The sequence below is a fragment of the Ambystoma mexicanum genome, chromosome 11, assembly GCF_040938575.1.
Source record: "Ambystoma mexicanum isolate Mex_15411 chromosome 11, UKY_AmexF1_1, whole genome shotgun sequence".
Classification (NCBI taxonomy): domain Eukaryota; kingdom Metazoa; phylum Chordata; class Amphibia; order Caudata; family Ambystomatidae; genus Ambystoma; species Ambystoma mexicanum.
This window is the reverse complement of record NC_090934.1, coordinates 1,247,540,374-1,247,553,039: the sequence shown is the minus strand read 5'-3', so window position 1 is coordinate 1,247,553,039 and position 12,666 is coordinate 1,247,540,374. Positions and strand designations below refer to the sequence as shown.

The window sequence follows — 12,666 nt, the reverse complement described above, 5'->3', positions numbered from 1 at the left end:
TTTTAACTTTAAAGCGAAACTGCTTTTAATATTACTGAGGACTCCGAGCCTGAAGACAGGGAATATTCATGAGCATGCAAATCCATGTAAGATCCAATGCTTCAGAACTTTAAAAAAAATCCAATATGTGCAAGGTCACCAACAGTACACAGCAGCATTTTCCAACAAATGTTCTTCATACTGTGAAAAACCAGAGGGTGTTTCATAACTTAGTCCCCAGGGATCCCGTACTCCGGTGGTCTGGGGAAGGCCATTGCTTTTGGATCCCGACCCTGGGGGTGGACAAGCAAGGGCAGGATCACCTGGGTGGGGGGTCCTCAGTAAGTGGGGGAGAAACACCCAATGGTGAGACATGGTATCCCTTTTTCCACAACCCATCTAACCCCTATCCCTGCTTATTTTATGGTAAACTACAACTCCCATAATTCCCCCTTACTTCTCCCTGACAGAAGTACTACACCAAAGGAGATGAGGAATGAGGTTAGAAGGATTACCTCCCGTGACTTGCAATGGTCCTGTCCCTGTAATGAGGCCAAGCAGAGTCAGGCATTTAACTCCAACAATGTACACCTGCCACGTATTAGCACTCCCTTTGAGGATAAAAGGTGGCGCACACAAGCACATTTTGAGCGAGGCTGGGTACGAGAAGGAACAGCTCTCCCGAGGCTGTTGCGAACTGGGCGGTGGAAGGCCAACAGACTGATCGACAGTGAAAATGATCAAGAGAAAGCCAGGCAGGATTTCCATGCTTTTGGGAGGTCATGAGCGTTCGAAAGGCAAAGCCTTGTGAGCGGAGGAAAGAAACCTTCAAGTTGCCAGAAATGGGCACGCAAGCCTCCCGGGTCAACGGTGGAGTTGGGAAGGAGCAGAAGAGTCACTGGTAATGGCCTCGAGCTGCAGAAGAGAGATGAAAGAAATCCAATTAACATAGCCGGTGAGTTATGGAGAGAAACAAAAGTCCGGTTGATGTTAAAGGGAAAGTGACAATAATTGGAAAGTTGAAGGTTGCGCGTGTGCCGATAAAACGTGAAGAGAATAATTGTTAAAAGACCAGGATATATAGTAGCAGAGTGGTCCTGTAAAAAAGTAGCACATGCGACAGTCTCTGAAATGTTTATGGAATTTGAAAGATATTGCAAGCGGAGGTCAAAGGAAACCGCAATAAAGAAAGACGTTTGAATAAGAGGAAAGTGATATTTGTCTACTGTGAAATATGCCAAGAGGGCAAAAGTAAATTAGAAGAACTGTGGAGAAAGGCCAAGAAGGCAAGTGAGAGAGAATAAGAACAAGTACCAAAAGGCATTGGTAGTACCAGAGAAAACTGTGAACCATAGGATTTAAATTGTGAACTGAAGGAATGTTGAAAGACGGGTCAAAGTGGTACTGCAGAGGTCTATGTAAATTCCTTGCAGTCTCGAAAGTCTTCGACAGAGAAAAGATATAAGAGATAAAAACGTGGGGAAGGGAAACCCAAAGAAGGAGAGAGGCTCTAGCCCGGCAGAGGACAGCCTGTGCACAACTGTGAGAAATTGTGCAATAAGTGAAACAAAAACAGGCTTGAGCCCGGTAGAGGGAAGTTGGTGCAGAATTGTAAGAAATTGAGAATATATGAACTGAGTATTGATGGCAAGGAGGATCGAAGCCTGAAGTGTTTGAGCTATCCGAAGTTGAAAGCCTAAGAGTGAACTGTTCAATTGCACCAGTAAGCCAAAGTGTGCAATAGTGACAGGGTTGTGCCATCCACCCATCCTTTGTTTTTTGAGAGACTCTCTTAACCCCTTGGAGTTGACCCTGGGGAAGGGAGTTGGTGCTGAAGTCATTCTGACATTTCCTTTTGAGACACAATTTCCATTTTTTATTCCCTTAACACATTTTTAATTCTACGAAGTTGGGCAAGGTTAGGTTTTCTTAGTATAGACCATTTTATTTTGACCAGACTGACCTGGACGTATTTGTTATTGTTTAATGGTCAAGATAACTCCCATTTTAGAGCCAGGGCCAGTTAGGAAGTCTACCATCCCAGTCAAAGGTATAAATAAAGAATTTCAAAACTTGGATCCATTGCATCTGTGTCTACTATTGATGCTATGTCTTCCTCCCAATAGTTTTGCACACATTGCATGCCAGTATTCTGCCAGTGTAAGAGGCCATCCTCATGCTGGCTATGCAAATATATAACAGTATTCCGATGTAATAACATACTCATGTTGGCTTTGCTTATAATGCACATATGCCAATGTAAGCAAACATGTAAATGCTGGCTAAAGCAATATATGCCAGTGTGCTCACCTAAGGACACACACTGGCATTCCCCATAATGTCACTTTAATAAAAACATGCCCATGGACTTTGTACAAAATAATGCCAGTATCGCCCACAGAGGCTTCACTCGTGTAGGTTATGCCCATAATGCAGGAATAATGCCAATGTAATAAAACATGCACAGGCCGCCTGTGCCAATTTATGCTAGTAGGCTCACGACAGTCATACACCATAGTACCATGCCAACTTTAAAAATGTACTGCCAGGACATAGATCTCATACCAAGCTCCCCCTCACCCTGCCGCAATCAATCCTTCCTCATGCCCACTAGCACACGCACACACTTCACAAAGACTTTGCTATCACGCACAACCACCACATGCACACTCCATCCTGCACTCATCTACACACAGACACATTTGTACAGACAACCCCTCCAATACATACATACATACATACGTACCTACCTACCTACCTAGTTCCTTTCTCTCTGCACCATCACGCACCCTTGGATGGACCACTCTGAGTGTTCTGTCAGTCAACAGCGCTGATTGAACACTGATTATGCACAGGTGACAAGTGACAGGGCCACACTTCTTATGCCCCGCCGGCTTTGCTATAATGCACTGAGCCTTTTGGGCCACATTTGATAAAACAAGGAAACGTGCATAGTGGTGGATGAAAGCTACTTAGGGCCCGATTTGAAATGCAACACTTAAGTGAAGTGTTTAGAATTGGAATCCAATCATACATCTTTTACATTAAAACAAGGACGGTGGCGCCCTTAACCCCAAACGAAGCAGCCGTCACTGCATAGCTCCCCAAAAATCATTAGCCAAACAAGAATAACAAAATCATCATTAAGACAAGCAGGCCCTCCTGGAAATCAAAAAATGCTGAGGGGTCCTAACAAGCATGGTCTAGGTAGCTACCTAAATCCCTCTGCTTTAAAAAAAAAAAGCCAGGAATCTAAAAGAATGCCCAGTACATTCCACCCGGAAATGATAAATTAGATCCCTAAGTAATGCTGGGACTTGCCAGCAGTCACTGGACATCATCCATGCAGGAGATGTGCAGAATGTCCCTTTACAAAAGAGACTCCGAGTTTTAAATGTCAAGGAAAACAATGGTCTTAGAAAAATTCAATTGCAAGATAAAGAAAATTGTGTTATCTACTCCATAAAATGTCAGCGAAAGATGACATATGTTTATTGATGCAGTGGTCATGCCAACATAAGAATATCATAACATGGGTCAAACATTAGACTAAGGACAATGCAAGTCTCTATGGTAGAACACTGGGTCAATACTGGATGTGCTGAAAATACCCTAACCTAGGAGGTGATAGAAATAGTGAAAGACTGATATATAAATACAAATATAGAGGGTCTTCTCCAAAGGAAGGAACACATGTAGATCCTAGAAGTAAGATCAAGGGCTTATAAGCAAATAGAGTGGCCAGCAAATGTCAAGCACAATGAAGACTGTTGTATAGTTCCATGTTCATTCATGGTTGCAGAATTTTAAGTGTGCGCTAGATCATTAGTGCATTGCCCTCCGTCAGGAAGTTTCATGTGTTTGTCTTATTGTTACGCATTATGTTAGGCTGATCCAAGTGGTGAGCCCAATAGTATATTCACAAACAAACATAGGCACTAGTTTTCAGAGGTTTTTAAGGGTTTGTCAGAAATCTCTGTGTATTCATTCTTCTTCACTGCCTATACAATTGTATTGTATGATGTGTACTGGAAATTATTTTAAGATTTACATATCTCTGTCTGAATGACTGCCTTCAGCATGTTGAGTATACTACAAAGAACTGCTCATACCACATATACAGAAGCATTAAACCTGGCAAGGAGTACCCTAAAAGAATGGCCTTTGTTATGTTACTTGCAGTACAAAAGCTGCCACAGGAAGTTATCAATAATCCATTCAGAATGGCTTCCTTTACCGGATATGCGTGAAACTAAACACACACCATTAAAAGAGAACAGGAACTTCAAGCTCTGGAAGTAGTCGCCATGAATAACTCATTCTAATAGATCAGCCTAAGATGTGGTTGATAAAAGAAGATACTCCCAATATTATTGACAATTGTAGTCAAGTGCTTTTCAGGTTCTATGGAACTAAAGCACAGGCTCATTAAAAAATGTAAAATGGCCACTCTATGCACATGGAATGCCTGCAATCGTAGGTCACAGAGGACGCCATTTTGAATACACAAAGGTGGAGTATAATAGTAACTGAAAAGGAAAGAACACTAATTTTGCCCTAAATATGTCCTCTAGACACAAAAAGCCTTCAGGACATTAGAAATAACGAATTAAATGTTGGTTCTATTTTGTTCTGCTTTCTTTTATAATGTGTATGGGAGAATGTAGCCAATTCAACCTGCATTTTTGGATTGGGCGAGTTCCCTAAAAGCCAGACTATTAGGGCATTGTAATGCAAAAATGTGGAACATGAGAATATTTCAATAAAAAAGGTACCCTCAGAATACAGAGATCGTTCATATCAGAGATCGTTCATATTTCAGGTACGCTAATCTGATATTCAGATGAAAACATGTTTTCATAATTCTTTATAGGTTTGCATATGAACTCTCCACCCTGTCCAAGTTATTTGGAAGGCTCTGAATGTTTGTCCTATTTATCCGGACTGTAAGTGGGTGAAAAGCTTCCTGGGGTTAAAAGGGATAAGCTTGCAAGGCAGTAGTTACTGGTACGATGTCATGCTGGTTTCTCATTGGTTTGGTAGAGCTGCGCTGCATTAGCAGGGGCCTGGCAGTAGGTGGCAGCATGGTATCGCCAGAGGATGGAAGGGATTCACCGTTTCCCAATAGATGCATAAGGAATAGTGGGATGAGCCAATGGCAGAGGACTTATGACAGGAGAGCAGGAGCGGTCAGTGAGGAGAAGGTGTAGGTTAATGAAAGCAAACAGACTTTTCAGTGGCGTGTTGCTGTGAACACAGATCCTGACTGAGGATTCCTGTTTCAGGTTGTCTCCAGATTCTCCCCATCCGTATTGAGGAGCAGAAAATCAACATACATACTAACAGTAAAACTGCTATTATGTGGATCAAGCCATAATGACGGATCTCCGGAGAGGGCCAGCTCATGTGCCTCGTGAGTTAACTGGGCATCATGGAATAATGACAGACAGACAAGGATGGTGTAGCCAAGGAAACTAAGATCTATGTGTGGGAAAAGAAAGTTAGGGATGACAGAAACATTGTAACCAGGGGAGTTCCCTTGCCTCCCCAGAGGATTGTCCAAAGTCAACTTCCCAAATGTTCAAAGGAAAAGCAAAGTTGTGAACCCGTTCTCATCAGTTCTTCAACAGGTTTAAAAGGAAAGAAAAGTCTTAAACCAGTTCTTGTAAGTTCCAAGCAAAAACAAAAGGTCATCAAACAAAAATCCACTGGTAACAGTTCTTCAGCATACACTTGAAAAGATCCCGTCAACTCCAGCCAAGAAAATAGCACAGATGGTAATCCTGGATATCCTCTTTCCAAGATTGGTTTGCCACAGTTCAAAATATAGATTAACAACTCCTTCTCCAACTTTACAAGCGGTTATGACCTCTGTAGTGTATTTGGTATAATTGTCAGGATGTTTCTCGGGTTGTTGTTTTCCTCTTGACACCCACCCTTCTACTACTGTTACTGTGGGAACATACTCCTTTGTTCCACAGTATGCCACTACCCCAACTAACTTCAATCTAACATACACTGACAGTGTTATACAAAACTACAGTTCTGGTATTTCCGCTTCAACTTTATACTTCAGGATAATTAGGCACTTAAAGACAGGACACTTCGACCTCTATGCGTAGGCAAGGCACTCTTATTTCCTATGCTCCAAGAGAATGGTAGCCTCTTCACCTCTTCGGTCTGCCTTACTGCCACAATTATAATCTGCCTCTGCTACATGAGTGACTGTCTCAGCATTACAGATTATTTGCTCAATCTTCTTTGCAAGCACTCAGCTCCCTACCCCAGCTTTATTCACACCTTCTTGGTTCCAGTAGCTACCCTGACGCTGTATTGCCACACTTCCAACGTTGGGTAACAATGTCATACTTTTATCAGAAGACACTGGACCTTTGACAACTTTACAGATCAGATGGATAGATCTAAAACAGAGCTCACTTCACTATACAAAGTGTTTGCCTCTTGGCTTGTGTAATGCGTGTTCTTCTCGTTAGTACAACAACTTCTGGGTTTAAAGAATAATTGTTCTTAATGCTACAAGGGTCAATCTTCAAAGGAAATACAGATGTAGGCACACACGACCACTCTTTAAGGTAGATCATTAACCTTAATAACTGCAAGTGATTGTATTCCCACTTAATATCACAGAGATACTTACTAACTCCTGTCGGGAATAGCAATTGGCCACACGCGACCTTCCTTTAATGCTGTATGTACTTGTAACAATTGTGAAAGTCAAAGTTAGGGTTTTCTTGGAATGTTTTAGCAAGCATTCCCTCTTTATTTAGGCATATGCGACCACTCCAGCAATAGTTCAACAATAGAGAATAACAAGGATACTCACCGTAGTGACCACCTTACTCCTAGTCCGTAGTCCCCTTTCCTCCATACTTATAGGGACATCTCTCAGTCCTGTGGGACAGGACCGGAGCACTTTGTAAAAAGCATCCAAATTTTTCTAAAAATGTGTCCTTCCTCTCTTTCTTGCGCGGGGCCCGGCACGCGGCCGTAACCCTGCCCACCTTGGCTCCGCCCTGCGCATAGCCCATCAGTCCCTTTCTATCGCCAGGCCAGAGACCTATTAGCAATAACAGAGGAACCGTACTAGAGGGGACGGCGGGCGGATGGAGGAATGGGGACTATGGACTAGGAGTAAGGTGGTCACTACGGTGAGTAACCTGGTTATACTCCTACATCCCGTCCCCTTTCCTCCATACTTATGGGAGATTCCCAAGCACTCCTTACAGGAACTACGGGTGGAGGGAAATACCCCTTAATGAAACAGGTTCTTCAGCACAGCCTGACCAAACTGAGCATCAGCTCTTGAGCTCATGTCAAGACAATAATGCTTACAGAAAGCAGATGGGGAGGCCCAAGTAGCTGCCCTCGCGATGGATTCCCAGGGGACATATTTCTGAAAAGCAACCGCGGCTGCCTTGCCCCGCACCAGGTGTGCATGAATACCCTTAGGAGGTTTCAGCCCTTGGACGGTGAAAGACTGATGCAGGCGGCGATCCACCGAGAAATAGTCGCCTTAGACGCCTGCTTACCCTGAGGGTTACCGAAGGTCACAAAAGGTTGAGAAGAACTCCTAAGCTCGGAAGTCCTGTCAAGGTAGAACTTAAGCGCTCTTCTGACATCAAGACAGTGCAGAACCCTTTCAGCCTCTGAGGCAGGGTTCGGAAAAAAGACTGGTAGGGAGATCGACTGATTCAGATGGAATTCAGTTACCACCTTCGGTAGAAAGGCCGGGTTTGTCCGTAGGACTACCTTGTCCTTTTGAAAGACCAAGAAAGGATGCTCCCCTGACAAGGCCTGGAGCTCATTCACTCTCCTTGCAGACGTAACGGCGACCAGAAAGGACACTTTCCAGGATAGGTACTTGAGGTCCACCGTGGCCATGGGTTCAAAAGGTTTATGGCACAGCGCCGACAGGGCTACATTTAGGTCCCACGGCGGGTGCGGACTACGAACCGGAGGGTAGAGTCGTGTCAAGCCTGCCAAATGCTTCTTAACCACTGGGTTACGCAGAGAAAAAAGAACATTGGTCTGTAGCAAGATAAGCGGAGACCGCTGAAAGGTAAGTTCTTCATGGCAGAACGTGAACACCTGACTCTGCTAGGGAGGACACGAAAGACAGCACCGTGTCAATCATAGCCTCCCTTGGGTCCAACTGCTTTTCCAAACACCAATCACAGAACCTGAGCCATTTACTTCTGAATTGGGATCTGGTCGAGGGTTTCCCGGCTGCCTGGATAATACGCACGTTATCCGCAGACAAGTTAAGATGTTCTAAAGACTTGAACTCAGGCACCATGCCGCCAAGATGAGCGATTGTGGGGAGGGGTGCCACATCTGCTGAACCCCCCTGATGAAGATCGGGGGTCACTGGTAACCTGATTGGCAGATACATCGACAGGTGTTGAAGTTCTGAGAACCAAAACCTGGCCGGCCACCACGGGGCTATGAGTAGAAGGGAACAGTCCACAGACTAGAGGCAGAGGTAAGAAGGCGTAAGCTCTCATGTTGTGCCATGGAATCTCGAGAGCATCCCCCAGAGAGGAGGCTCCCAGTCCCCCTCTGGAGGCATACTGAGGAAGCTTCTTGTTTACCGCTGTAACAAAGAGGTCCACCTCCGGTGTGCCCCAATGCGAGATAATCCATGAAAGGACCTCTGCCTTCAACTCCCACTCGTAGCTGACCACTGTCTGCCGGCTGAGGGCATCCACCGTGACATCCAGCTGGCCCGGGATGTGCACTGCAAGCAGCCAAACACCATGAGGAACGGGCCACTCCCAAATCTGGATGGACAGATCAAAGGTGCCGACCCCGCAGGCAACGAAACATTGTGCGGAAGGGGCATCCGAGCGGTCCAGTCATAAACTGGCCGATAAGGATGCGCACAAGGCCCAGAACCAAGCCCTACACCCGAGGCAGATGGTGCAGTTGTAGGGGTAGCACTCAAAATGGCCGCCGCGGTCATGACGGGAACAGGCACCATTTTGTCATCACCTGAGGGTAACTGCGGCATGTGAGGAAGTGAGGCAGGGGTCCCCGTCGATGGATCAGGGGTCTTAACTTTAGCCTGAACATAAGGAACCTCGGCAGAGCCAGTACTATGAGGCCTGGAATGTTTCTGCAACATACCAACCGCCAAATTAGGCTTCTCAGGAAGGACCTCAGGGCTGCCGGTAAAAGGATTTTTCTTCTTTGCCCCCTCAACAGATCTGGTGTTGCCGCAAGAGCGGGAATGGTGAGAAACAACCTTCACCGATAAGGCCTTGCCAGACCCCTCAGAAATGTTGGTAACTTTAGCCTCTGTACGTACGAGGGACCTCGGACCCAGGTCCGGTAACAGCCGGGCCTCGAACATCCGTTCGGTAACACCAAGCCCACCAAGGCCTCTGGGCGCACCCCGGCGTAAGAGCCAGTCGTCCCAATATGGATACACATGGATACCCTGCAAACGAAGATAGGCCGCTATCACCGACATCATCTTCGTGAAGACACGCGGCTCAGAGCTGAGGCCAAAAGGAAGCACTCGAAACTCTAAGTGCTCCTCTCCCAAAGAGAAAAGGAGATACCTCCTGTGTTGATGCCAAATCAGAATATGCATTTACGCATCCTGAAGATCCACCACGCTGAGCCAATCGCCTATCTGCAAGGAGGAGCGTATCTGGCTGGGCGTGATCATCCTGAATTTCTCTTGGGGTAGGAAAAGATTGAAATGGGAAAAGTCTAGGATGGTGCGCAGGTCAGCCTGGTTGGGTTTGGGCACCATAAACAGCCGGGAGTAGAAGCCCTCCCCCCTCGCTCCCCAAAGGGAACAGGTTCCACAGCTCTGAGGTCCAGAAGTTTCTGAACTTCGGCTTTGAGGGAGGGCGAGCTCGACAGCTGAAAAGGAGGGTTAAGGGGTGGGGGTAGGGTGTAGAGGTAAGCGGAAGCCTGCCCGAGCGACTGGGAAGACCCATCTGTCTTCTGTGATTGTCCGCCACGCCTCCCACCGGGGACTCGTGCGAGTGCGGAAAACCCTCATTTAGTAGGTTGATCAGTGGCGGTGCCACCTGAACCTGAGGAGGAGGCTGAGGAGCGGGAGAAAAACCGTGTCCGTTGTTGCCTACAGCGGTTATTCCCCACAGGGGTATCCACTCTGCAAGATTTGCAGTCGAGGAAACCCCTAAAGCCAGAGAAAGGTCGACTTTGCGACAACGGTCTCTGGGTTTTGAAAGGAGCCTTAACCAGGACAGACAATGACTTAGCTGTCTGAGTGCTATCCTTCGTCTTGGTGAGCTCTACATCCTTTGTAGAATGAAAGAGCTCCTTACCATCGAACGGAAGGTCCAACACCTTGTCCTGCACTTCTTTTGAGAATTTAGTGGCATGCAGCCACGCCTGCCGTGAGGTATCAACCCCCAGCATAAGGCCCCGAGCCGAGGTGTCTATGTGATGAGCGGCAGCCTCCAGGAGATCCTGGGCCAAGACCCTGGCGTCGCATAGGCCTCCTTTGAAGTCTTCCAGCTTCTCGACCGGGATAAACTCCTCAAACTCCGACAGAACTTTCCACATCCGCATGTTAGCTCCCGCTAATATCAATTCAGCGTTGGCCTGCCTGAGCTGCAAGGCCGAGTTGGCGAAGATTTTCCTCCCGAGGGAGTCTAGGAGCTTGTCGTCCTTTCCCAGAACCTGAGTAGCTGTCGTGGAAGTGGATGCTGCAGGCCTGGACTGCAAAGTGGCCGCAGCCACCACTGTGGAGGAGGGGGCGGACAAGACGACAGGGCCACCTCTTCTGAAGAATGCAGCCTGTATCTCGCGTCAATTTTCTTATTGACAAAAAGTCCAGAGTGTGGCTTTTCCCAGACTCTGCGGACCTCGGCCAGAACGTCCTTCTGCAAGAACAGGCCGGTACGCTCCAAAGGAGACAGGGTGAACGCCCCAAAAGGCACGCTGTCCTGCGGAGCGGGTGCCTCGGGCACCGGAACATCTAAGAAACTCATGTCCAGTACCCGGTCATGAAAAGCTCTGATAGAGCGGGGAAGGTCCTTGTTGTCCTGCTCGCCTTGGGCGTCATCTGACAGGTCAGGATCCTGCTGAGCCGTGTCAGGCGCTGCCTTGTCCACCGGGGACAATGGAGGCAAAGGCGGAAGAGTCGGGGGACGCACCGTAGGCAAGGGAGGCGCCGGCGGAACCACCGGAGGAACGGGTGGAGCCGGAGGCACAGGTGGACATATCTCCCTGAAAAGCCCTTCAAAATATTCCCTCATGGGGTCGGTACGCATAAGCGTTTTAAATTTACCGAAAAAGGCGTCCACAGGAGACTGTTTCGGAACAAGGGACTCTATGTTCACCCAAGGGACCAAGCCCTACACCTGAGGCTGATGGCGTAGTTGTAGGGGTAGCACCTAAAATGGCCGCTGTGGCGGGAACGGGCGCCATTTTGTCCTCATCTGAGGGGAACTGCGACACGTGAGGAAGTGAGGCAGGGGTCCCCATCGATGGATCAGGGGTCTTAACTTTAGCCTTAACATAAGGAACCTCGGCAGAGTTGGTACTGTGAGGCCTGGAATGTTTTTGTGACATACCAACCGCCAATTTAGCCTTCGAAGGAAGGATCTCTGCACTGTCGGTAAAAGAAGAACTTTGCTTCTTTGCCCCTTCAACAGGTCTGGTGTCACCGCAAGAGCGGGAACGGTTAGAAACAGCTTTCATCGACAAGGCTGTGTCAGGCCTCTCAGAACTGTTGGTAGCTTTAGCCTCTGAACGTGGGACCTCGGACCCAGGCCCGGTAACAGCCTTATCTGCGCGGGCCTCGAACATCCGTTTTGGTAACAGCAAGCCCACCCAAGGCCTCGGGGCGCATTTTTGAGGGAAGCCGACAGAGGCCTCAGAGCAAGCTCCGGTACCCCACGACTCAGTGGAACTGGGTCTACTAACAGGCCCCACAGGCGGGGCCTCGGAGCCCACTCTGGTATCCACAGGCCCCTTACGGAGACCCTCAGAGAAAACTCTGGTAGAATTATTAGGCCCAACACGCACCTCAGGGCCAATCCCGGTGGCAGAGCGATCAACGCCCCTCCCGGCCCGAGAGGAACCCGGAAAGGTATCTCCCAGCCGGGGTGCTCTGAAAAGTAAAGAACCTACCGGGCATTTCTTCTTCTCGTCGATGAACGCTTGAAAATGTGAAGGAGGAGTCCGTCGGAACACCTCCTCCCACCGCTCCAACCGACGTTGAAGTGCCCGGACCGAAAGGGAGTCGCAGTAAAAACAAGAGTCCCAACGGTGATCCAGACCCAAGCACTCTAAACAAAGAGGATGGGGATCCGCCCTCGCGAAACAACGGTGACACAAACATCTGGAAAGTCTAGAACGACAGACTAGTACACGATCGCTAGCGAGAGCCAGAGAGAAAAAAGGAAAGAAAATCTTCCGAGGATGCAAGTGCGTCCAGTCCCGAACGAGCGGAGAAAAGGACTGAAGGGCAATGCGTGGGGCGGAGCCAAGGTGGGCGGTGTTACGGCCGCATGCCAGGCCCTGCGCAAGAAAGAGAGGAAGGACACATTTTTGGAAACATTTGGATGCTTTTTACAAAGTGCTCCGGTCCCGTCCCACAGGACGGAGAGATGTCACTATTAAGTATGGAGGAAAGGGGACGGGACCTAGGAGTATGAGATGCTTTTCTTCTTACGCGAA

At 47.8% G+C, this 12,666-nt stretch overlaps 1 protein-coding gene across 7 annotated transcripts in view; it reads right to left on the bottom strand.

Moving 5' to 3' along the window:
- The window catches only part of MYO9A (myosin IXA), a 1,154,601-nt gene that overhangs the window by 842,121 nt on the left and 299,814 nt on the right, over positions 1-12,666 (bottom strand). The gene's annotated exons all lie outside the window — the stretch shown is intronic.